We start from the raw sequence: 23,133 nt of genomic DNA on the forward strand, positions 1-23,133 counted from the left end.
CACCGCGACAACTGGAGAGTGACTGAGGACAGAACAAATGAGGGGCTCCGTAGAGCGTTTAGGGGCTCTACGGAGCCCCTAAAGGGACACTGATTTTTGTTTTATATTTAATGAGTTTTACGCCCGCGATAAACCCTTACGCGCGGGCGTAAGCCTAAATTATGGTTCCGCGTTAAAACGACGCAGAGCCTACGCCGTAGGGTACGCGGCGACGCGCACCTACACCGTTGGCTCTGCGTTGGTGTGACGCGGACCATAAATCAGCCTTGAGCAGCACTGAGGGGAGAGGGGAGGGGAGGAAGGGGAGCGGGGCTCCGTGCCGTTTTCGCATCGCCTTTGCAGGGGATGTCTGTAAAAAAACTGTAAAAAGTGGGGGGGACAAAAATATGATTTTGAAAAGTGGGGGGGACATGTCCCCCCTGTCCCCAGTGCGCTGTGGCACTCACGGGCAGCAACGGCGTGCTGCCACTCACTCGCTTTATTTTATACTATTTATATACTTTTTATACTTTTACTGTGACCACCAAATAATGTGGTTTCCCTGTCCTCCACCTCATCCACAACATCTCCCTCTCAGTCTCCGTGAAATTTAGTGGCACGGTGGCTGGATACGTCTCATCATGCGTCTCATTCATCCTGACGCACAAACAGGCTGCAGGAAGCCACTGCGCATGCTCAGCAGGCTCATTCATATGCAAATACTACTTTGCATTGCCCATTTATGGTATGGAGTGGGCGTGTAGAGGGCGGGATATGAGGCGAATTCAGCTGCGCAACCTTCCAGCTGGACTGTGATTTATAAAGCGAACATTGCGTGCAAGTGTGCGTGGACAGGGTTTTATAAATCCAGATTTTTTTTGCGCCTGCCATTTTCGGCTTTTGGCATTACGTGCACTTTTACTATGAATCCTGCGCACTCTTTTATAAATGAGGCCCCTGGGCTTTTGTTAATTTTGGTTTTCCTAAATAACATCCTAACATCTTCAACATTAAAATCAAGATTAAAAACAGGCAATATGGTAGTGGGGGGGGGGGGGGGGGGGGGGGGGGGAGAGTTGGGGGAGTTCCAGTCCTTGCCTGATCAACACTTCCTCCAGAGACATCCAGACACTTTTTAAATCCTTACTGTTGAATCACTGTTCAATTGTGTCTTTGTAGTTGAGTTTAGCTTTTTTAATTTCTGCTCTGACTAGCCTTTTTGCTTCCCTGTTCTCCTCAGCATTGCCCTTTTTAAACAAATCATGTTTTCTCCTTATTATTTCATTTAAGGACTTATTTATCCAAGGCTTTTTGTTTGGATAGATTTTAGCCTGCCTTGTCGGGATGCAGGTCTCTTCACAGAAAGTTATATAATCACATACGGTAGAGGTTAATTTGTGTACGCCCATACTACTTGAAGAGCACTGGGGTCCATCCTGCTCAGTAAACACAGACCAGTCAGTACAGTCCAGGCACCCCTGCAAACACTGGATAGCATCTGGGGACCACACTTTCACAGTTTTAAACTGGGCAGCCTCCCTTTTCAACACTGTCTTGTAGACAGGCTCCAGCAGTATGATGTTGTGGTCTGCGGATCCAAGGGGGGGCAGGGTGGATGATCTAAAAGCGTCTTTGATGGACCCGTAGCAGAGATCAAGTGTCTTATTAAAACGAGTAGGACAGGTGACATACTGATAAAAATGGGTCAGGGTAGATCTCAATTTACACTGATTAAAATCCTCAAGAATAAAAACAGGAGCATCTGGGCACAGAGACTGCATTCTCTCCGTGGATTGTCTGATCACATGTGCTGCATTTTTGGTGTTAGCTTTGGGGTGTATGTAGACCACACTAATACAAATTTGGGGAAATTCTCTGGGGAGGTAAAATGGACGTACTGACACAGAAAGCAGTTCAATGTCGAGGGTGCAAGTTCTTTCTCTGATGGTTATATTGTTGCACCATCTCCGGTTGACATAGAGACAGACTCCGCCTCCATGGGAGTTCCGCGTGACGTCACTGTCTCTGTCCGTGCGTAAGGGAATCCCGAAGCCGTCAATGTGTAGGTCTGAGTCAGGGACGTTGTTTGTAGGGGTGGGTATTGGGAAGGACCTCACGATACGATACGCATCACGATACTTGAGCCACGATACGATACAAATTGCGATATCCCGATTATGCGATATATCCCGATATATCGCGATATTCTACATAGTTCACCGAAAAATTTAAAAAAGCATTACACATCTTAAAATCCAAGTTGTATGTACATCAGATGATAGTGATAATGCATTGGACAGACTGAGTCAAAACAATGTAATTCAAACTTTCCATTTTAATTATGCAACATATTTGCATGAAAAAACACACTGAAACGCAATGAAAAGTGCAGTGTGTGCATTATTCTTAGATACTGAGCTGCGTTCTGGCCTGTGTTGCCGCCCCCCCCCCCCCCCCCCCATCCCCGGTCATCCCGTTGCTGCTTCCACCTGCCTACGTGGATGTCTGCCTGCACCCCCCCCCCCCCCCCGGTCATCCCGCTGCTGCTTCCACCTGCCTGCTGTGTGCTGCTGACGTCCCTGACTCCCCCAGTCTGGCCTTCGGCAGGAGGGTTCCCCCTTATGAGCCTGGTCCTGCTCAAGGTTTCTTCCCTCCTAAAGGGGAGTTTTTCCTTGCCACTGTTTGGCTTAAGGCTTTTCTCCCATTATGGGAGTTTTTACCTGCCATTGTTTATATAATAATTGCTCGGGGGTTTATGTTTATGTTTATGTTCATGTTCTGGATCTCTGGAAAGCGTCTAGAGACAACATCTGTTGTATTAGACGCTATATAAATAAAATTGAATTGAATTGAATTGATACAAAATACTCAAAATAAAATGCAGTGTCTCACCCACAAAACCAAAACCAACAAAACCAAATACAGTAGGCTACAGCTACTTGCCCCTGACTTAAAATGACAAAAATAAAATGCAGTGTCTCAACCACACTGAAATCACAAAATAAAGTGCAGCTAGGGGTGGGCAAAAATATTGATACGGAAATATATTGCGATACATACATTGAATATTGATATTGTATCGGGAGACTATGTATCGCGATATATTGCCGTATCAATATTTTTGCCCACCCCTAGTTGTTTGACAGCCAAGTATCAGTCAGCGTCAGTCATATATATACATATATATATATTCAATTCAATTCAATTCAATTTTATTTATATAGCGTCTAATACAACAGAGTTGTCTCTAGACGCTTTACAGAGACCCATACCCAGAACATGACCCCCGAGCAGTTATTACATAAACAATGGCAGGTAAAAACTCCCCTAGTGGGAGAAAAACCTTAAGCCAAACAGTGGCAAGGAAAAACTCCCCTTTAGGAGGGAAGAAACCTTGAGCAGGACCAGGCTCATAAGGGGGGACCCTCCTGGAGGGGGGACCCTCCTGCCGATATATATATATATATATATATATATATATATATATATATATATATATATATATATATATATATATGTATATATATATATATATATATATATATTAATAAAATAAATATATGTGACATATTAAAAAAAAAAAATATATATATATATATATATATATATATATTAATAAAATAAATATATGTGACATATTAAAAAAAAAAAAAACTTATGGAACTGACTTGTGCAGATCTGGGACAGGTTTCATGTTCCACTGAAGATATCCTGTTGTGAGCCAAAATCAATGTGGCCAGCTCCCTTTGTACTCTGGCTCATGTTCATCAAAAATTAGAAGAGTTAAGATGCAAATGTTGGTCGGGTGGCAGTAGTAGCGCATATATGTCCGTGCACTACATACCTCAAACCCACACTACTGACAGAGCGTTGCTTGAAGCTGCCTAAAAGCTGCAGTTCAAACCATCTGCTTTTCAGTGAAGGTACTTTCATCACCCAGTATGATGTTCAACACTATGACTTACAAATAAAATCCTCCTAAGAGTCCACACACCACGAGCTGGATTTAGATGTAGATGTTCTCTCTGCTCTTGAATGTGCCCCATGCTGACACCAGTGCACCAGGTGAAGCTAATCACCTCATCACAATAAATGACTGATGGCTTCCTCTGTGCCAGTTCTCCCAGTCAAACAAAGAACACAGTTGTGTCGTCTCTTATTATGTGTACCCGGTTATCCAGCGCTATATGATGGCTGCGCCAACAGGTTATGGGCCCAGGAAAGAGTTTGGAAGCCGATGGAATCGTTTATGCTTTGATGGTGACGAGAAAAACTATGAGTTATGGGAAACTAAGTTCCTCGGCCATCTACGTTTGCTCGGACTCAAGAAAACCATCCTCCATGAGCCAGATGAGGGTGAGGATGGTGCAGAAGAAGATGCCGGGAAAAACAAAGAAGCGTATGCTGAGTTGATACAGCTGTTGGACGACAAGAGTTTGTCTCTTGTGATGAGGGATGCGGCTGATGATGGAAGGAGAGCGCTCCAGATACTGAGGGACCACTGCGCTGGCAAGGGGAAGCCCCGTGTGATAAATCTGTATACTGAACTTACATCCCTCCAAAAGACTGTCAATGAGAGCCGAAAAGTTCAGGACTGCGTCTACAGATGAGGACAGCGTCATGAGAGTGAGAGGAAGACCTGGCGGGGACGTGAGAATGACCTGCTACAGCTGTGGCCAGAAGGGCCATAAAGCAATAGAGTGTCCAGCTGCGGGCCAGCGCAGTGGACAGAGACAATGGTGCAGTTTTTGTAAGAGCTCCACTCACAAAGAGGTGAACTGCAGGCGGAGGAGGAGAGACAAGGTCAAGCAGGCGGTGGATGAGGACGACCACACGTTTGCATTCAAGGTGGGCCAGGTGGATGGAGACCCTTTCAGCAGACCACAGAAGAGAGGGCTTATGGTCGACACAGGGGCCACATCCCACATCGTGACAGACATCACAAAGTTCAAGGACTTTGATGAGAACTTCAAGCCGCAAAAGCACATCCTGGAGTTGGCGGACGGTGTGAGGACCAGCGGAGTCGCACTGAAGAGGGGTGCGGCCAAGGTTCGTCTGATCAACAGGAGAGGATGCGCAGTGGACACGGTGTTGATGGGGGCATTATATGTCCCATCATATCCCCAGGACATCTTTTCTGTCAAGGCAGCGACCGCCAGAGGAGGAGTCATCTTCAAGGAGGGACAGAATGAGCTCATCCATAAAGACGGTATGACTTTTGGGATTCAAGTGTATGATAGGCTGTATTATTTAAACACTGCTGAGCCCATAGATGACAGTAATGATGGATGTCATGGATGCTATGATTTGCAAACATGGCATGAAATTTTGGGACACTGTAATTATGATGATGTGTTGAAGTTGGAAAGTGTCACAGAAGGGATGAAAATTAAAGGTGAATCGGATAAGCCGAACCGGAAATGTGAGGTCTGTATGCAAGGGAAATTTGCTCAGCGCAGGAACAGAGAACCAGATGAAAGAGCAACCGCACCACTTGCATTTGTACATACAGGCAGGCGGAAGCAGCAACAGCAGACATCCACGTAGGCAGGTGGAAGCAGCAACGGGATGACCGGGGATGGGGGGGGGGGGGGGCCCGGGAACACAGACCAGAACGCAGCTCCCGAGGCTCCAGCCTGCAAACATGCACAAAAGAGAAAAAAAAAAAAAAAGGTGAGGGTGAGAGTGTTAAAAATGCCCGATATCCAAAGAGGGAGAGGAGACCACCTAAGTACTATAATGATTATGAATGCAAGATCAAATGTGATGATGATGATGATGATGATGATGATGATGGTCAAGGGTTAACTGTTGACTGTTGTTACCGGGTTATGTCAGATGCAGGACCGCAGCAGAACATCTGGTCCTCCTGACACCGCAGCAGAACCGTGGTCTGTGTATCCCTGGCACCCGCTCACGTCAAACTTACCGAAGCATTTCCAACGCAGCAGGCCCAGTATTTGGGCCTCTGCCGGAAAGTTTTGATACAACTTTTAACTTCTCCCGTGTACACCGCAACTGTCTTCTCTCCGCTGCGGGCTCCTCTTGGAGCCCTCGCGAGTAAGTTTTGCTCTGAACTACCGGCTAAAGCAACTAGCTAGCTGCTCGCTACTCTGCCATTACTCGTTACTGGTCACCGCTGTTTTCCGTCCTCAGCCACCACCACCTCCTCCTCAACAAGCTTACCTGCTGGATGTAGCATGCTGTGGCTAATCCTGTGGATATTCCTGGGGTTCTCGTCGCTCCTCTACACCCGGACCCTCCGCTCCTCGACGCTAGCTCTCGTTAGCTTCCAGCTACCGCTCTCGACCCGGACCATGCCGCCGCTCCACTCCGCCGCGGCCCACCACCCGCGTCCGACGCCTGGTCCACTCTGGCAAAACCATCCTCCACACAGCCTCTCAGGACGCATGTTTTCCTACAACTTCACATCGCCAAACTCCATTCCTTCCTTCTGGTCTTCCTGCCGTCCTGCAACTTCGTTACGTCACCACAACAAACAGCATGTGAATCTGTCCAATCTCCGTCCACTTCCTCAGTCCTCTCAGCCAATCACCAAGCAACACCACCTGAAACTGGCTCTGTTCAACACCCGCTCACTCAACAACAAAAGCCTGCTGCTGAATGAATTTATAACGGACAATAATCTGGATTTCCTCTGTTTAACAGAAACCTGGCACAAACCCCTGGACTATTTCTCACTAAATCAGGCCACTCCCCCCAACTTCACCTACATGGAACAAGCTCGTGCTGAGGGGCGGGGGGGCGGTGTTGCAGCAATATACAGAAAGGACATTAAAGCAACCTCCATCCCCATTCCTGTCATTCTGTTATTTGAGCACGCTGCCTTCAAACTACCTGGCCCCACTCCTCTTGTCACCGCCGTCATTTATCGCCCCCCCAAACCAAACCCCTCCTTTCTCTCGGATCTCTCGGATTTTCTGACCCAGCTCTGCTCCATCTCTCCCTCTGTTCTCCTCCTGGGTGACTTCAACTTCCACATCAACGATGCTAACTGCAAACCTGCTGCTGAATTCCTGGACCAGCTACACTGCCTCAACTTCACTCAACACGTCGACTTCCCCACTCACGCCCGCGGCCACACCCTCGATCTCGTCTGCTCCACCGGCCTCACCATAAATCAGCTCTCCAGCCTCAACCTCCACGTGTCTGATCATCTGGCAATCATTATGGACATCAACATCCCCATCCCCACTCCCAAAGAAGCATGCAAAATATCCTTCCGCAACATCAGATCCATCTCCCCCTCTGCCCTCTCAGCCTCTCTTGCCACTCAGATGTCCGCCTCCCCTCCCCCGTCACCCGACAACCCCTTGGACCTCGTGGATTACTACAATCATACACTCTCCTCCTGTCTTGATCAACTGGCTCCCATCAAAACCAAAACAGTCTCTTTCGCACGCTCAGTACCCTGGTACACCCCTGAACTCCGCAAACTGAAATCCCGTAAACGTCAACTCGAGCGACTCTGCAAGAAATCCGGATTAACTGTTCATCAACTCGCCTACACTGATCATCTCCACCAATACAAGGATGCCCTCAACTCAGCTCGCTCCACCTACTTCTCCAACATCATCCATTCCGACTCCTCCAACCCAAAGGCTCTCTTCTCCACAATCAACAAACTTCTCAAACCCAGTGACAACATCTCCAACTCCTTCACAGTCTCTAAGTGCAACGACTTCCTCTCATTTTTTCAATCCAAAATCCAGACCATCTACAGTAACCTGACTACCTCCTCCACCCCCTCCACTTCCCCACCTGTTTCCCCCCCCTCCACCACTCAGCCCCTGTCTCACTTCTCTCCCATGTCTTCAGCGTCTCTTTCAACAGTCATGATGGGCATGAAAACCTCTTCCTGTGCTCTGGACCCCATCCCATCCACATTTATAAAAAACTGTCTCCCAGCCATCTCCCCACTCATCATCAACATCATCAACTCCTCCTTCAGCTCTGGATCAGTCCCGGACACCCTCAAACTGGCGGCTGTCACCCCCATCCTCAAAAAACCTGGACTCAACCCTGACACCATGAACAACTTCTGGCCCATTTCCAACCTCCCTTTCCTGTCAAAAATTCTGGAACGTGCCGTCGCCACTCAGCTCAAGACCCACCTCACCTCCAATGATCTGTTTGAAACATTTCAATCTGGTTTCCGCTCACGTCACAGCACAGAAACAGCCCTCATCAAAGTCACCAATGACCTCCTTCTCTCCTCCGACTCCGGCAACCTCAGCATTCTCCTTCTCCTGGACCTCACAGCAGCCTTCGACACCATCAGCCACACCATCCTCCTTTCCCGCCTGGAATCATCTCTCTACATCACCGGATCCGCCCTCTCCTGGTTAAAATCCTATCTCACCAACAGACATCAATTCATCAGCATCAACAACTGCTCCTCCTCCACTGCCCCTCTGTCACAAGGCGTCCCCCAGGGTTCGGTGCTTGGTCCTCTACTGTTCATCCTCTACATGCTCCTCCTTGGCAACATATCCGCCGCCACCGCCTCCACTTCCACTGCTACGCCGACGACGTCCAACTGTACATCTCCACCAAATCCCTCACCTCTGCAACCCACTCTACCCTGACCAACTGCCTCGCTGAAATCAAGTCATGGATGCACTCGAACTTCCTCCAACTCAACTACAACAAATCGGACATGCTCATCATCGGCCCAAAATCCCTCACCAAAACCGCTCACAACTTCACCCTCACCATGGACAACTCCATTCTGTCTCCCTCCACTCACATCCGCAACCTCGGAGTTATCCTGGACAACAACCTCTCCTTCCAACACCATGTCAACCACATCACAAGGACTGCTTTCTTCCACCTCAAAAATATTGCCCGTCTCCGTCCATCACTCTCCTTCTCTACCGCTGAAACCTTGATCCACGCCTTCATCACCTCAAGACTCGACTACTGCAACAGCATCCTCTACGGTTCAACTTCCAAGGTCCTCAATAAACTCCAATACATTCAAAACTCTGCCGCCCGCCTGCTCACCCACACCCGCTCCAAAGACCACATCACCCCAGTCCTCCAGAAGCTCCACTGGCTCCCCATCCCTCAACGGGTCCACTTCAAAATCCTTCTCCTCACCCACAAAGCCCTCCACAACCAGGCCCCCTGCTACCTCACCGACCTGCTCCACCGCTACACTCCCTCCCGCAGCCTCCGCTCCTCTGACGCCAACCTCCTGTCCCTTCCAGTCAGAACCAAGCACCGGACCTGGGGCGACAGGGCCTTCTCCATCGCTGCACCCACCCTCTGGAACTCCCTCCCCAAAAACATCCGTGACTGTACTGACCTCCCAGCATTCAAATCCCATCTCAAAACTCACCTTTACAGAACTGCTTTTAATGTGGGATTAATGTCCTGTTTCATGTTGTGTCCTTATGTACTGTCCTGTGTAATTGTAATTTGTATTATGTGTTTTGTTTTAATGTAAAGCGTCTTTGAGTGCCCAGAAAAGCGCTATATAAATAAAATGTATTATTATTATTATTTATGCACCTCGAACTTTGAAGGAAGCCATGAGCTCACCAAAATCACATTTGTGGGTTAAAGCTATGATAGATGAAATGGACTCTCTGAAAGAAAATCAGACATTCACCCTAACCACTTTGCCAGAAGGTAAACATGCAGTGGGGGGAAGATGGGTTTACACTGTAAAAGAAAATCCAGATGAGACAAAAACATACAAAGCCAGGTATGTAGCAAAGGGTTATAGTCAAGTTGCAGGGATTGATTATAATGAAACCTTTTCTCCAACTGCTAGTATGACATCCGTGCACAGTCTGATCATGTCTGGTCATGCAGCTTGCAGTGCAGCATGGCTTAGGATTGCACCAGATGGATGTTAAAACTGCATACCTGCATGCTCCTATTGATTGTGAAGTGTACATGGAGCAGCCTGATGGTTTTGAGGTCAAGTCAGAGATGGGTGAGAAACTAGTCTGTAAACTGAATAGATCATTGTATGGTCTGAAGCAGTCGGGACGAAATTGGAACAAAATGCTTCATGATTTTCTATGTGAAAATGGTTACAGTCAAAACCCGGCTGACCATTGTGTTTATAGTAGACAGACTGCAAATGAGAGGGTCATATTGTTAATCTGGGTTGATGACCTTATCATTGCTGCTGATGACAATCAAACTGTGAAAAATGTAAAAGAAATGGTGGGAGCAAAATTTAAAATGAAAGATCTTGGTGAACTTAAACATTTCTTGGGTATTGGTTTTGTGCAAAGAGGAGGTGAAATTAAAATGAGTCAAAAAAGGTACATTACAAAGATTTTGGAGAGGTTTGAAATGATTAACTGTAAACCTAGATTAACTCCATGTGAAAACAAACTGAAATTTGACAACGAGGGTCAATCTGTTGATCAAAAGAAATATCGTGAGGTTGTTGGCAGTTTGCTTTATGTCATGATATGTACAAGACCAGATCTAAGTTGGATTGTAAGCAAACTGTCACAATACCTGTCTGAACCAAAAGAACAACATTGGGTAACAGCAAAACATGTGTTGAGATATTTGAAGGGAACTGTAAATCAGGAATTGTGCTTCAAAAGAAGTGATGTAAAACTTAAACTTGTGGCATATAGTGATGCAGATTGGGCAGAAGACCAGAACAACAGCAAAAGTACAACTGGGTACTGTTTGAATTTGTCTGAGACGGGGCCTGTTATTTCCTGGAAGTCAAGGAAACAGCCCACAGTTGCTTTATCCACATGTGAGGCAGAGTACATGGCCCTGGCAGCAACAACTCAGGAAAGCATGTATGTCGTACAGCTGTTGAATGGAATGGACTGTGGCAGGGAATATGCACCAGTGTTAGTTTTTGAGGACAATCAGGGTGCTATTGCTTTGTCAAAAAATCCTGTACTGCGTCAGAGATGTAAGCATGTCGACATCAAATATAATTTTGTTCGATCCGCTCTCAGTGATGGGAAAATCTGTATCGAATATTGCCCAACTGTTGACATGGTGGCAGATGTATTAACTAAACCTGTAACAAGAGTCAGGATGGATAAGTTTGTGTTTTTTATGTTTGGGTTGAAGTGAAATGTATTGTTACTGTGGATCTTGTTGTCAGTATAAGATCAAGTGGGGGTGTTAAACTGTTGCAGAATGTCTTCTACTGCTCTTGAATGTGCCCCATGCTGACACCAGTGCACCAGGTGAAGCTAATCACCTCATCACAATAAATGACTGATGGCTTCCTCTGTGCCAGTTCTCCCAGTCAAACAAAGAACACAGTTGTGTCGTCTCTTATTATGTGTACCCGGTTATCCAGCACTATATGATTCAATTCAATTTTCAATTCAATTTTATTTATATAGCGTCTAATACAACAGATGTTGTCTCTGGACGCTTTCCAGAGATCCAGAACATGAACATAAACATAAACATAAACATAAACATAAACCCCCGAGCAATTATTATATAAACAATGGCAGGTAAAAACTCCCTTAGTGGGAGAAAAGCCTTAAGCCAAACAGTGGCAAGGAAAAACTCCCCTTTAGGAAAAGGAAAAAGAAAAAGAAACCTTGAGCAGGACCAGGCTCATAAGGGGGGACCCTCCTGCCGAAGGCCAGACTGGGGGAGTCAGGGACGTCGACAGCACACAGCAGGCAGGTGGAAGCAGCAGCGGGATGACCAGAGGTGGGGGGGGGGGGCGTCAGCAGCACACAACAGTCATGTGGAAGCAGCAGCTGGGATGACCAGAGGGGGGGGGGGGGGCGTCAGCAGCACACAACAGTCATGTGGAATGAGTAGCGGGATGACCAGAGGGGGGGGGGGGGGGTGCAGGCAGGCGGAAGCAGCAACAGCAGACATCCACGTAGGCAGGTGGAAGAAGCAATGGGATGACCAGAGGGGGGGGAGGGCCGGGAACACAGGCCAGAACGCAGCTCCTGAGGCTCCGGCCTGCAAACATACACAAAAGAGAAAAAAGGGGGGCCGGCACAAGAAACTACAGGAACGATGGACAAAGATGATAGCTATGAGATATTTATAATAAATAAAAATGGTAATGGAGAAGAGAGGCAGGGAAAAGGAGAGGAGAAGAAGGGTGAGAGGCACCGCCCAGCGGATCATGTCGGTCCCCCCTGCAGCATAAGCCTATAGCAGCATATCTACCGCGAAGCTATATTTGAGACTAACTATTATAGTTTTGTTCTATAGCTGCGACTATGACTACTGACTCTAACACACTAAAGTTTACACTACCTAGAGATTTACCAACACCAGCTAGAGGTTTACTAAACACTAACTATAAGCTTTACTAAACAGAAAGGTTTTAAGTTTAGTTTTAAAGGTGGAGGTGGTGTCAGCCTCCTTAACCCAGATTGGAAGTTGGTTCCATAGTAATGGTGCCTGATAGCAGAACGCCCGCCCTCCAAATCTACATTTAGATACTCTAGGAACTACGAGTAAACCTGCACCCTGGGAGCGGAGAGCTCGGCCAGGAACATAAGGCACTATCAAATCTTGTAAATACTGCGGAGCTAAGCCGTTTTGGGCTTTATATGCAAGTAATAAAATTTTAAATTGAATTCTGAATTTTACAGGTAGCCAATGGAGCGACGCTAACACTGGAGAGACGTGGTCTCTCCTGCTAATTCCTGTCAGTACTCGTGCTGCTGCATTCTGGATCAGCTGGAGCCTATTCAGCAAATTACTTGGACATCCTGCTAACAACACATTACAGTAATCCAGTCTAGAAGATACAAACGCATGAACTAGTTTTTCTGCATCCCTCTGCGAGAGGATTTTCCTAATTTTTGCAATATTACGGAGATGGAAAAACGCTATTTTACAAACCTGATTAACATATGGTTTAAACGACAAATCCTGATCGAAAACAACACCAAGGTTTCTCACAGTTGCACTGGAAGCCATCGCAACACCATCTAATCCCTTCCTAAGATGCTCTGGACCAAGAATGATAACCTCTGTTTTATCTGAATTTAGAAGCAAGAAATTTCTGGACCTCACTACTGAGAGCTGCAGGAATACACGGCTCCACAGAGTTGTGACTCTTTGTCAGCCTGGCTACAGTGCTGAACAGAAAACGTGGGTTACTTTTGTTATCCTCTATCAACGTTGAATAATAAGCTGTTCTTGCTTTGCGAATGGCTTTTTTATATACTATTAGAATATCTTTCCATTCACGATAAGAGTCTACAGACTTACAAGAGTGCCACTTCCTTTCTATTTTACGCACGCTTTGTTTCAACATGCGAATATCTGAATTGTACCAGGGAGTTAAGCTCCTGTGGCTAGAAACCCTCCTTTTCAAAGGAGCAACTTCATCTAAAGCTGAGTGCAACAGATCAGCAGTGTTACTAACAAGAAAATCAACATCAACATCAGAGGTAGAACCCAGGTCACTGGCCTCGACTACATCACTATTTTCCACTGTCGCAAGACGAGCAATGGTCTCCTTAAATTTAGCAATAGCTTCATCAGACAAACATCTGCTAAAATAATACCTCCTGCCCTGCACTTCAACATCAACAACATTCAATTCCAACGTTATTAAATAATGGTCGGATAAAAGGGAGTTAACAGGTGACACCAACAGACCATCAGTTTCAACACCGTAGGTGAGAACGAGATCGAGAGTATGACCAAAACAATGCGTCGGCCCGTCCACTTTTTGTGAGATACCTATTGATTCTAGAAGAGAATTGAAAGCTAATTTAAGATTATCGCTTTCAACATCCATATGAATATTAAAATCACCCACTATGATGAATTTATCTGTACTGATCAATAATCCAGAAAGGAAATCTGAAAATTCAGACAAAAACTCTAGATAAGCGCCAGCAGGGGGCCGATACACTACCACTAACACAACTGGCTTCTCTGATTTCCAGCTCGGAAATTTCAGACTAAGCGTGAGGCTTTCAAACGTATTATGATTGCACTTAGGTTCAATTTTTGTTTGGAGACTGGAGTTATAAATTGCTGCGACTCCTCCGCCCCGGCCCGTGTTTCTAGGAATGTGATGATTAAAGTAGCCGGGCGGAGTTGATTCATTCAAACTAACATACTCTTCATCCTGTAACCATGTTTCTGTTAAGCAGAAAACATCACTCCTGCTCTCTGTAATTATATCGTTTACTAACAGAGACTTGGAGCTTAACGATCATATATTTAGTAGTCCGCATCTAATTTTTCGGTCTCTTATTGGTACCAAATGTGCATTGGTTTTAATTTTTACAAGATTATTTTGGTTAACGCCTCTATAACGCCGCACCTGGTGAACTAGTGGAGGGCGGGGAACTGCAACTACTTCTATTTTGCTAGGCACCTGGTTAGAGTTACCAGTTACATCATGTAATCTTATAGTTTTGTTGGCAGGCGTTGGTCCTCGAGAAGCAGCAGAGAAGTGTGTTAAACTACAGCTCTGCATCCTGGCCTGGACCCTGCGATGTCAGGGAGAGGGTCTAATGATGGCTGCGCCAACAGTAGAAAACCTTTGGACCGTCAATATCAAATCTGTGGACTCATTTAACTCTTTTCTCATATTTTGCCACAAACTGTGACTAGTTATACTTTTTTTTTACTGTATATTAATGGTTAATACCAAATTTGGCAAAACTTAAAAGTGACGTATAAATGTATTTTGATCTTGCAACAGAGGGATTTTTTTCTTTTGTGCATGGATGTGTTAGCGTTTCATTCATCAGCCCTCTTGACAGGCTACCATATTTTATTGACCCCTAAAAAGAGGACCAAATCCCAAACAGTGGGACACAACAGAGCAGGAAAGATAAGGAAAGACAGTGATGAGTGCAGCTTGGTGACTGTGTGATGTCTTGAAGCGTATGTGAGTGAGGGTGTAATGTGTCGTGTTGGAATAAAAGTAGACATTTAAGAGTAGGACAGAAAAGGGGAGGAGCATTCACTTTTCAGTTGTATAATTTGTGTGTGTCTGTGTGTGTTAGGGGGAGGGGGGGGGGGTATAGATACTGTCAATTACGTGAAAATACCATGTTGTGGGAATTGCAGGAAATCAAATTTCCCATTCAAAAACGTGTGTTGTTTATTAGAAAACCTCAAAACACTGAAACACAAAATGGAGCTGCCCAGCAGCTAAAACCGCATGGAGCTCAACGTCATGACCACATTTAAAGGGGCCTCATCCCTGAACCGTCATAGTTGCATGAAGGACAACATGCTGCATTTAATAATGAACTGTGTGTAGAACCACACTTAATAAATAAGGTGAATTATGTCCGTAACATTCACTACACAGGTGCCCCCAGAATTCAGCATATTTGAAGAAAAACACATCAGTCACCGGGGAGGGGGGCGTATCAACCGTCCACAGCGGCTGCGCTGTACCGGAGGTTGATGGGAGCTTACTGCGGCAGGGGTCACATCGTGACACAGGTGCGAGGCAGGCAGCGTGGCAGGCTGGGGAGGGGGGGGAACAGGGGGCGGGGGCCGAGCGGGAGGCCGTCCACGTCGTGGGGGTTGGGCGAGTTCAACAGGCTTACCCACGTCCAAGTGAGCTGGTTTGAGGCGGTCAATGGAGAGGCGGGAAGTAGGGACAGGCGCAAAAAGTCTTGCATTGTCCAGCAGAGCGGACCGCTGGAGAGCAGCAGACCAAGGAACCGTGGCGTTAGGGACAAAATCCCCTGGAACCCGCAGCGGCTGCCCATAAACAAGCTCGGCAGATGAGGACTGTAGGTCCTCCTTAGGCGCGGTCCTGATGCCCAGCATCACCCATGGGAGTTTGTCAACCCAGTTATTGTCTTTGAGGCTGGTACGCAGGGCAGCTTTCATTGACCTGTGAAACCATTCACAGAGACCGTTAGCCTGCAGGTGATAGGCAGTAGTGCGGTGGAGTTTAACTCCGAGGTTCTGTGCGACAGCGGTCCACAGTTCAGACGTGAACTGTGCGCCTCGGTCAGAGGATATATCTGAAGGAGTGCCAAAACAAGCAACCCAGGTGCCGAGAAAAGCCCGGGCCACCTCAACAGATGCCACCGACGTCAATGGCACCGCCTCAGGCCAGTGGGTCGTCCTGTCAACCATGGTCAACAGGTAAGAGAAACCGTGAGAGGAGGGCAGAGGGCCGACCAGATCCATATTCACATGGTCAAAACGTCTCTCAGGAACCGGGAACAACTCTAGAGGGGCTTTAGTGTGACGGTGGATCTTGACACGTTGGCACACGACACAGGTGTTAGCCCAGTCCCTAACGTCCTTCTTGAGGCCATGCCAGACAAACTTTGCTGCAACCAGTCTCTGTGACGCCTTCGAACCCGGATGTGAGAGACCATGGATGGCATCAAACACTTGTCGTCTCCACCCTGAGGGAACAATGGGCCGAGGACTGCCTGTGGAGAGTCACACAGGAGCGTGGTACTAGTATCACCAAAGACCACGTCCTCGATCTTAAGCCCTGTGGTAGAGGCCTTCAGGAGCTGCACATCAGGGTCTATGGCCTGATCTGCTGCCATACGGGTATAATCAAAACCAAGATGGGCCGCCCCTGCCACAGCCCGTGACAGGCAGTCTGCCACGTGGTTGTTCTTACCGGCAACATGCTGCAAGTCCGTGGTGAACTCGGAAATGAACGACAGATGACGTTGCTGGCGGGCGGACCACGGCTCAGCCACCTTGGCCATGGCAAAAGTCAGCGGGTTGTAGTCGTCTAAAGCAGTGAAATGTCGTCCTTCCAGCAGGGAACGAAAGTGTCTCATGGCGAGGTAGAGACCAAGCAGCTCCGGATCGGAAGTGCTGTACTCTCGCTCGCTGGGACGCAACTGACGGCTAAAGAAAGCCAGTGGCTGCCAGGCCCCGTCCCCCCACGGCTCGTAAACCGCACCGACAGCGTAATCTGAGGTGTCTGAGGTGATGGCAATCGAGGCTGTTGGGGAAGGATGCGCCAGCATGGTGGCGTCCGCCAGGGCTGCTTTGGTGGCAGCAAAAGCCTTGTCCATGCACTCAGACCAGTTCACAAGTTGCTTGGGTTTACCTTTCAAGGTCTCATGCAAGGGTTGCATGAGCTGAGCGGCTCGAGGGATGAATCGGTGGTAAAAATTCACCATGCCAAGGAATTCTTGCAGGGATTTGACGGTCAGCGGGCGCGGGAACCGCGTGACCGCCTCCACTTTTGATGGGAGAGGTACTGCACCGCCCTTAGTAACTCTGTGTCTCAGAAAGTCAATGGTAGGGAGACCAAATTGGCACTTGGCAGGGTTAACAATCAGCCCGTGTTGGCTAAGTTGCTCAAAAAGAGCTCGGAGGTGTGGCATGTGCTGCGATGTGGATGCACTCGCTACCAAGATGTCATCAAGGTACACAAAAAGAAAAGGCAAGTCCCTTAACACAGAGTCCATTAGGCGTTGAAAAGACTGGGCAGCATTTTTAAGGCCAAATGGCATGCGCAAGAACTCAAAAAGACCAAATGGTGTGATCAAAGCTGTTTTGGGAATGTCTAGTGTGTGTACCGGCACCTGATGATATCCACGGACGAGGTCCACCTTGGAAAAAATCACCTTACCAGCCAGGTGCGCTGAAAAAACCTGTATGTTCGGGACCGGGTATCGGTTAGGTGTCGTTGCGTCATTAAGCCGCCGGTAGTCACCACACGGGCGCCAGCCGCCTCCCGGCTTGGGGACAATGTGGAGAGGCGAAGCCCACGGGCTGTCGGAGCGGCGGACTATACCCAGGCGTTCCATGTTTGCAAACTCAGCCTTTGCAACGGCAAGCTTGGTCGGGTCGAGGCGCTGAGCGCGGGCGTAGACGGGTCGACCAGTAGTGGCGATGTGGTGCTCCACACCATGCTTCACAGCAGACGCAGAGAAAGTGGGCCGAGTGATTGTCGGAAACTTGGCAAGGAGACAGTGGAAATCATCCGAAACTGAGAGCAAGCTAGATAAGTGTACGGATTCAGTCCCGCTGACCTCACACGCAAAAGAACAAAACGTAACAGCATCAATCAAACGGCGGTTCTGTACATCTATCAAAAGTCCATGTGCACACAGAAAATCGGCGTCGAGGAGGGGAAAAGTAACCTTTGCCGTAACAAAGTCTTATCCAAACCGCTGTCCTCCAAAACACAACTCAACATACCTCGTTCCGTATGTGCGGATGGGGCTGCCATTGGCAGCTTCCATAGGGGGGCCGTGGCTGTCAGTCACCATGTCCAAACGGGATGCAGGCAGGACGCTCCTCTGGGCGCCCGTGTCACACAGGAAACGTCGTCCGGAGATGCTGTCCTGGATGAAAAGCAGCCTGCCTCCGTGGCCGGTGCTCATGGCCACTACTGAGCACCGGCCCGCGCGTTTCACGGCCCGCCAAAAGTGCACGGTGAACGGCATTTGGTAGCCTTGTGTCCAAACTTTGCGTGATAAAAACACAAGCCAACCTATCGTGGAGCAGAAGGCGAGAAGCGGCCGTAGCAACGAGCGCAGAGTCGTCCCGCATCACCGGAGCGGGCTGCGCGGGGAGAAACGCGGCCACAAACTCTCCCCGACTCGCCAGAAAAAACTTATCAGCCTCCTCAGCCAGTTTCCGACAGTCAGTGATCGCGGTGTTGGCCAGTGCAGCCCTGACTTGGGAGGGCAACTGACGCAGAAAAAGTTGGGTGAAAAGAAAATCGGGTCTGTGTTCACCGACTTCCACCCGCTTCATGTGTCTAACAGATTTTCCCCACTCAGCGACACACCCGTTGAGAAACCGACCCTGGTGATTGGAGACTCCATAGTCAGGCATGTGAAGCCGACTCCAGAGACCATAGTTAGGTGTATCCCGGGGGCCAGAGCGGGCGACATAGAAGCAAATTTTAAGCTACTGGCAAAGGGTAATCGTAAATATGGTAAAGTTATCATCCATGTCGGAGCTAATGACTCCCGTCTTCGCCAGTCGGAAGTGACCAAAATGAATATTGTCTCGGTGTGTAACTACGCCAAAAGTATGTCGGACTCCGTAGGTTTCTCTGGCCCCATCCCCAATCTGACCAGCGATGACATGTTTAGTCGCATGCTCTCGCTCCGTCACTGGTTGTATCGGTGGTGTTCAGAAAACGACGTGGCCTTTATTGACAATTGGGAAACGTTCTGGGGAAAGCCCGGTCTGATTAGAAGAGACGGCATTCATCCCACCCGGGCTGGTGCTGCTCTTGTCTCCAGGAATTTGGCCTGTTTCATTAGACCCTCTCCCTGACATCGCAGGGTCCAGGCCAGGATGCAGAGCTGTAGTTTAACACACTTCTCTGCTGCTTCTCGAGGACCAACGCCTGCCAACAAAACTGTAGGATTACATGATGTAACTGGTAACTCTAACCAGGTGCCTAGCAAAATAGAAGTGGTTGCAGTTCCCCGCCCTCCACAAGTTCACCAGGTGCGGCGTTATAGAGGCGTTAACCAAAATAATCTTGTAAAAATTAAAACCAATGCACATTTGGTACCAATAAGAGACCGAAAAATTAGATGCGGACTACTAAATATACGATCGTTAAGCTCCAAGTCTCTGTTAGTAAATGATATAATTACAGAGAGTAGGAGTGATGTTTTCTGCTTAACAGAAACATGGTTACAGGAGGAAGAGTATGTTAGTTTGAATGAATCAACTCTGCCCGGCTACTTTAATCATCACATTCCTAGAAGCACGGGCCGAGGCGGAGGAGTCGCAGCAATTTATAACTCCAGTCTCCAAATAAAAATTGAATCTAAGTCCAATTTTAATACATTTGAAAGCCTCACGCTTAGTCTGAAATTTCCGAGCTGGAAATCAGAGAAGCCAGTTTTGTTAGTGGTAGTGTACCGGCCCCCTGCTGGTACCAGTTGTGTTAGTGGTAGTGTACCGGCCCCCTGCTGGCGCTTATCTAGAGTTTTTATCTGAATTTTCAGATTTCCTTTCTGGATTATTGATCAGTACAGATACATTCATCATAGTGGGTGATTTTAATATTCATATGGATGTTGAAAGCGATAATCTTAAATTAGCTTTCAATTCTCTTCTAGAATCAATGGGTATCTCACAAAAAGTGGACGGGCCGACGCATTGTTTTGATCATACTCTCGATCTCGTTCTCACCTACGGTGTTGAAACTGATGATCTGTTGGTGTCACCTGTAAACTCCCTTTTATCCGACCATTATTTAATAACGTTTGAATTTAATGTTGTTGATGTTGAAGTGCAGGGCAGGAGGTATTATTTTAGCAGATGTTTGTCTGATGAAGCTATTGCTAAATTTAAGGAGACCATTGCTCGTCTTGCGAGAGTGGAAAATAGTGAAGCCTCTACTGAAGCAATAGAGGCCAGTGACCTGGGTTTTACCTCTGATGTTGATGTTGATTTTCTTGTTAGTAACACTGCTGATCTGTTGCACTCAGCTTTAGATGAAGTTGCTCCTTTGAAAAGGAGGGTTTCTAGCCACAGGAGCTTAACTCCCTGGTACAATTCAGATATTCGCATGTTGAAACAAAACGTGCGTAAAATGGAAAGGAAGTGGCACTCTTGTAAGTCTGTAGACTTCTATCGTGAATGGAAAGATATTCTAATAATATATAAAAAAGCCATTCGCAAAACAAGAACAGCTTATTATTCAACGTTGATAGAGGATAACAAAAGTAACCCACGTTTTCTGTTCAGCACTGTAGCCAGGCTGACAAAGAGTCACAACTCTGTTGAGCCGTGCATTCCTGCAGCTCTCAGTAGTGAAGACTTTATGAGCTTCTTTAACAGTAAAATCACGAGAATTAGAGAAGAAATCAACCAGCCGGTTGTGGGCGTTTCTTCAGCTTTACCGACTTCCCTAGGCTCTGACTTGACTCTAGACTGTTTTGATCATATAGACCTCCCTGAGCTGACTTCACTCGTAAATAGAGCTAAGTCAACCACATGTATGTTAGACCCCATCCCGACTCGACTATTCAAAAATGTTTTTTCTCTTATTGGTGCGACAATACTGGACCAAATCAACCTATCCCTAAATTTAGGATATGTACCACAGGTTTTCAAAGTGGCAGTAATCAAACCTTTACTTAAAAAACCTTCTCTTGACCCAGACACCTTAGCTAATTATAGGCCAATTTCCAACCTTCCATTTGTATCTAAAATTCTGGAAAAGGCAGTTTCAAGCCAGTTATGTGACTATTTGTATAGAAATGATCTGTTTGAAGTCTTTCAGTCAGGGTTCAGAATGCATCATAGCACAGAGACAGCACTGGTTCGAGTCACGAGTGACCTCCTTATGGCCTCAGATAAGGGATTAGTGTCCATATTGGTTCTACTGGACCTCAGTGCTGCTTTTGACACTGTAGATCATGGCATTTTACTGCACAGGTTAGAGCATGTTGTTGGGATTAAAGGGACAGCTCTACGTTGGTTTAAATCATATCTATCTGACAGGTTCCAGTTTGTTCATGTACATGAGGTTTCTTCAGAACAGTCAAGGGTCTGTTATGGTGTTCCGCAGGGTTCAGTGCTAGGGTCAATCTTGTTCAGTTTATACATGCAGTCGTTGGGAAGTATAATCCAGAATCACGGCATACACTTTCATTGCTATGCTGATGATACGCAGCTCTATTTGTCTATGAAGCCGGATGAGACAGAACCGTTGGTTAAACTTCAGGCATGTCTTAGGGACATCAAGGAATGGATGTCCAGAAATGTCTTGCATCTAAATTCAGATAAAACAGAGGTTATCATTCTTGGTCCAGAGCATCTTAGGAAGGGACTATGGTGTTGCGATGGCTTCTAGTGCAACTGTGAGAAACCTTGGTGTTGTTTTCGATCAGGATTTGTCGTTTAAACCATATGTTAATCAGGTTTGTAAAATAGCGTTTTTCCATCTCCGTAATATTGCAAAAATTAGGAAAATCCTCTCGCAGAGTGATGCAGAAAAACTAGTTCATGCGTTTGTATCTTCTAGACTGGATTACTGTAATGTGTTGTTAGCAGGATGTCCAAGTAATTTGCTGAATAGGCTCCAGCTGATCCAGAATGCAGCAGCACGAGTGCTGACAGGAATCAGCAGGAGAGACCACGTCTCTCCAGTGTTAGCGTCGCTCCATTGGCTACCTGTAAAATTCAGAATTCAATTTAAAATTTTATTACTTGCATATAATGCCCAAAACGGCTTAGCTCCGCAGTATTTACAAGATTTGATAGTGCCTTATGTTCCTGGCAGAGCTCTCCGCTCCCAGGGTGAAGGTTACTCGTAGTTCCTAGAGTATCTAAATGTAGATTTGGAGGGCGGGCGTTCTGCTATCAGGCACCATTACTTTGGAACCAACTTCCAATCTGGGTTAAGGAGGCTGACACCACCTCCACCTTTAAAACTAAACGTAAAACCTTTCTGTTTAGTAAAGCCTATAGTTAGTGTTTAGTAAACCTCTAGCTGGTGTTGGTAAATCTCTAGGTAGTGTAAACTCTAGTGTGTTAGAGTCAGTAGTCATAGTTGCAGCTATATAACAAAACTATAATAGTTAGTCTCAAATATAGCTTAGGCTTATGCTGCAGGGGGGCACCGACATGATCCGCTGGGCGGGGCCTCTCACCCTTCTTCTCCTCTCCTTTTCCCTGCCTCTCTTCTCCATTACCATTTTTATTTATTATAAATATCTCATAGCTATCATTTTGTCCATCGTTCCTGTAGTTTCTTGTGCCGGCCCCCCTTTTTCCTCTTTTGTGCATGTTTGCAGGCTGGAGCCTCGGGAGCTGCGTTCTGGCCTGTGTTCCCGGCCACCTCTGGTCATCCCGCTGTTGCTTCCACCTGCCTGTTGTGTGCTGCTGAAGTCCCCGACTCCCTCGGTCTGGCCTTCGGCAGGAGGGTCCCCCCTTATGAGCCTGGTCCTGCTCAAGGTTTCTTCCCTCCTAAAGGGGAGTTTTTCCTTGCCACTGTTTGGCTTAAGGCTTTTCTCCCACTGTGGGAGTTTTAACTGCCATTGTTTATATAATAATTGCTCGGGGGTTTATGTTTATGTTTATGTTTATGTTCATGTTCTGGATCTCTGGAAAGCGTCTAGAGATAACATCTGTTGTATTAGACGCTATATAAATAAAATTGAATTGAATTGAATTGAAACTCAGGAGATCCAGCATACGGTCCATGAGCTAGGACGGCTTGCTGTCACCCAGTCCTTGAAGGGAGAA

General features: G+C 46.9%; 1 pseudogene; it reads left to right on the forward strand.

Moving 5' to 3' along the window:
- The first annotated feature begins 19,464 nt into the window (after positions 1 to 19,464).
- On the forward strand, positions 19,465 to 22,360 carry LOC133422985 (uncharacterized; annotated as a pseudogene).
- Positions 22,361 to 23,133: the final 773 nt, after the last annotated feature.

Source organism: Cololabis saira, chromosome 22 (assembly GCF_033807715.1).
Source record: "Cololabis saira isolate AMF1-May2022 chromosome 22, fColSai1.1, whole genome shotgun sequence".
NCBI classification, from domain to species: domain Eukaryota; kingdom Metazoa; phylum Chordata; class Actinopteri; order Beloniformes; family Belonidae; genus Cololabis; species Cololabis saira.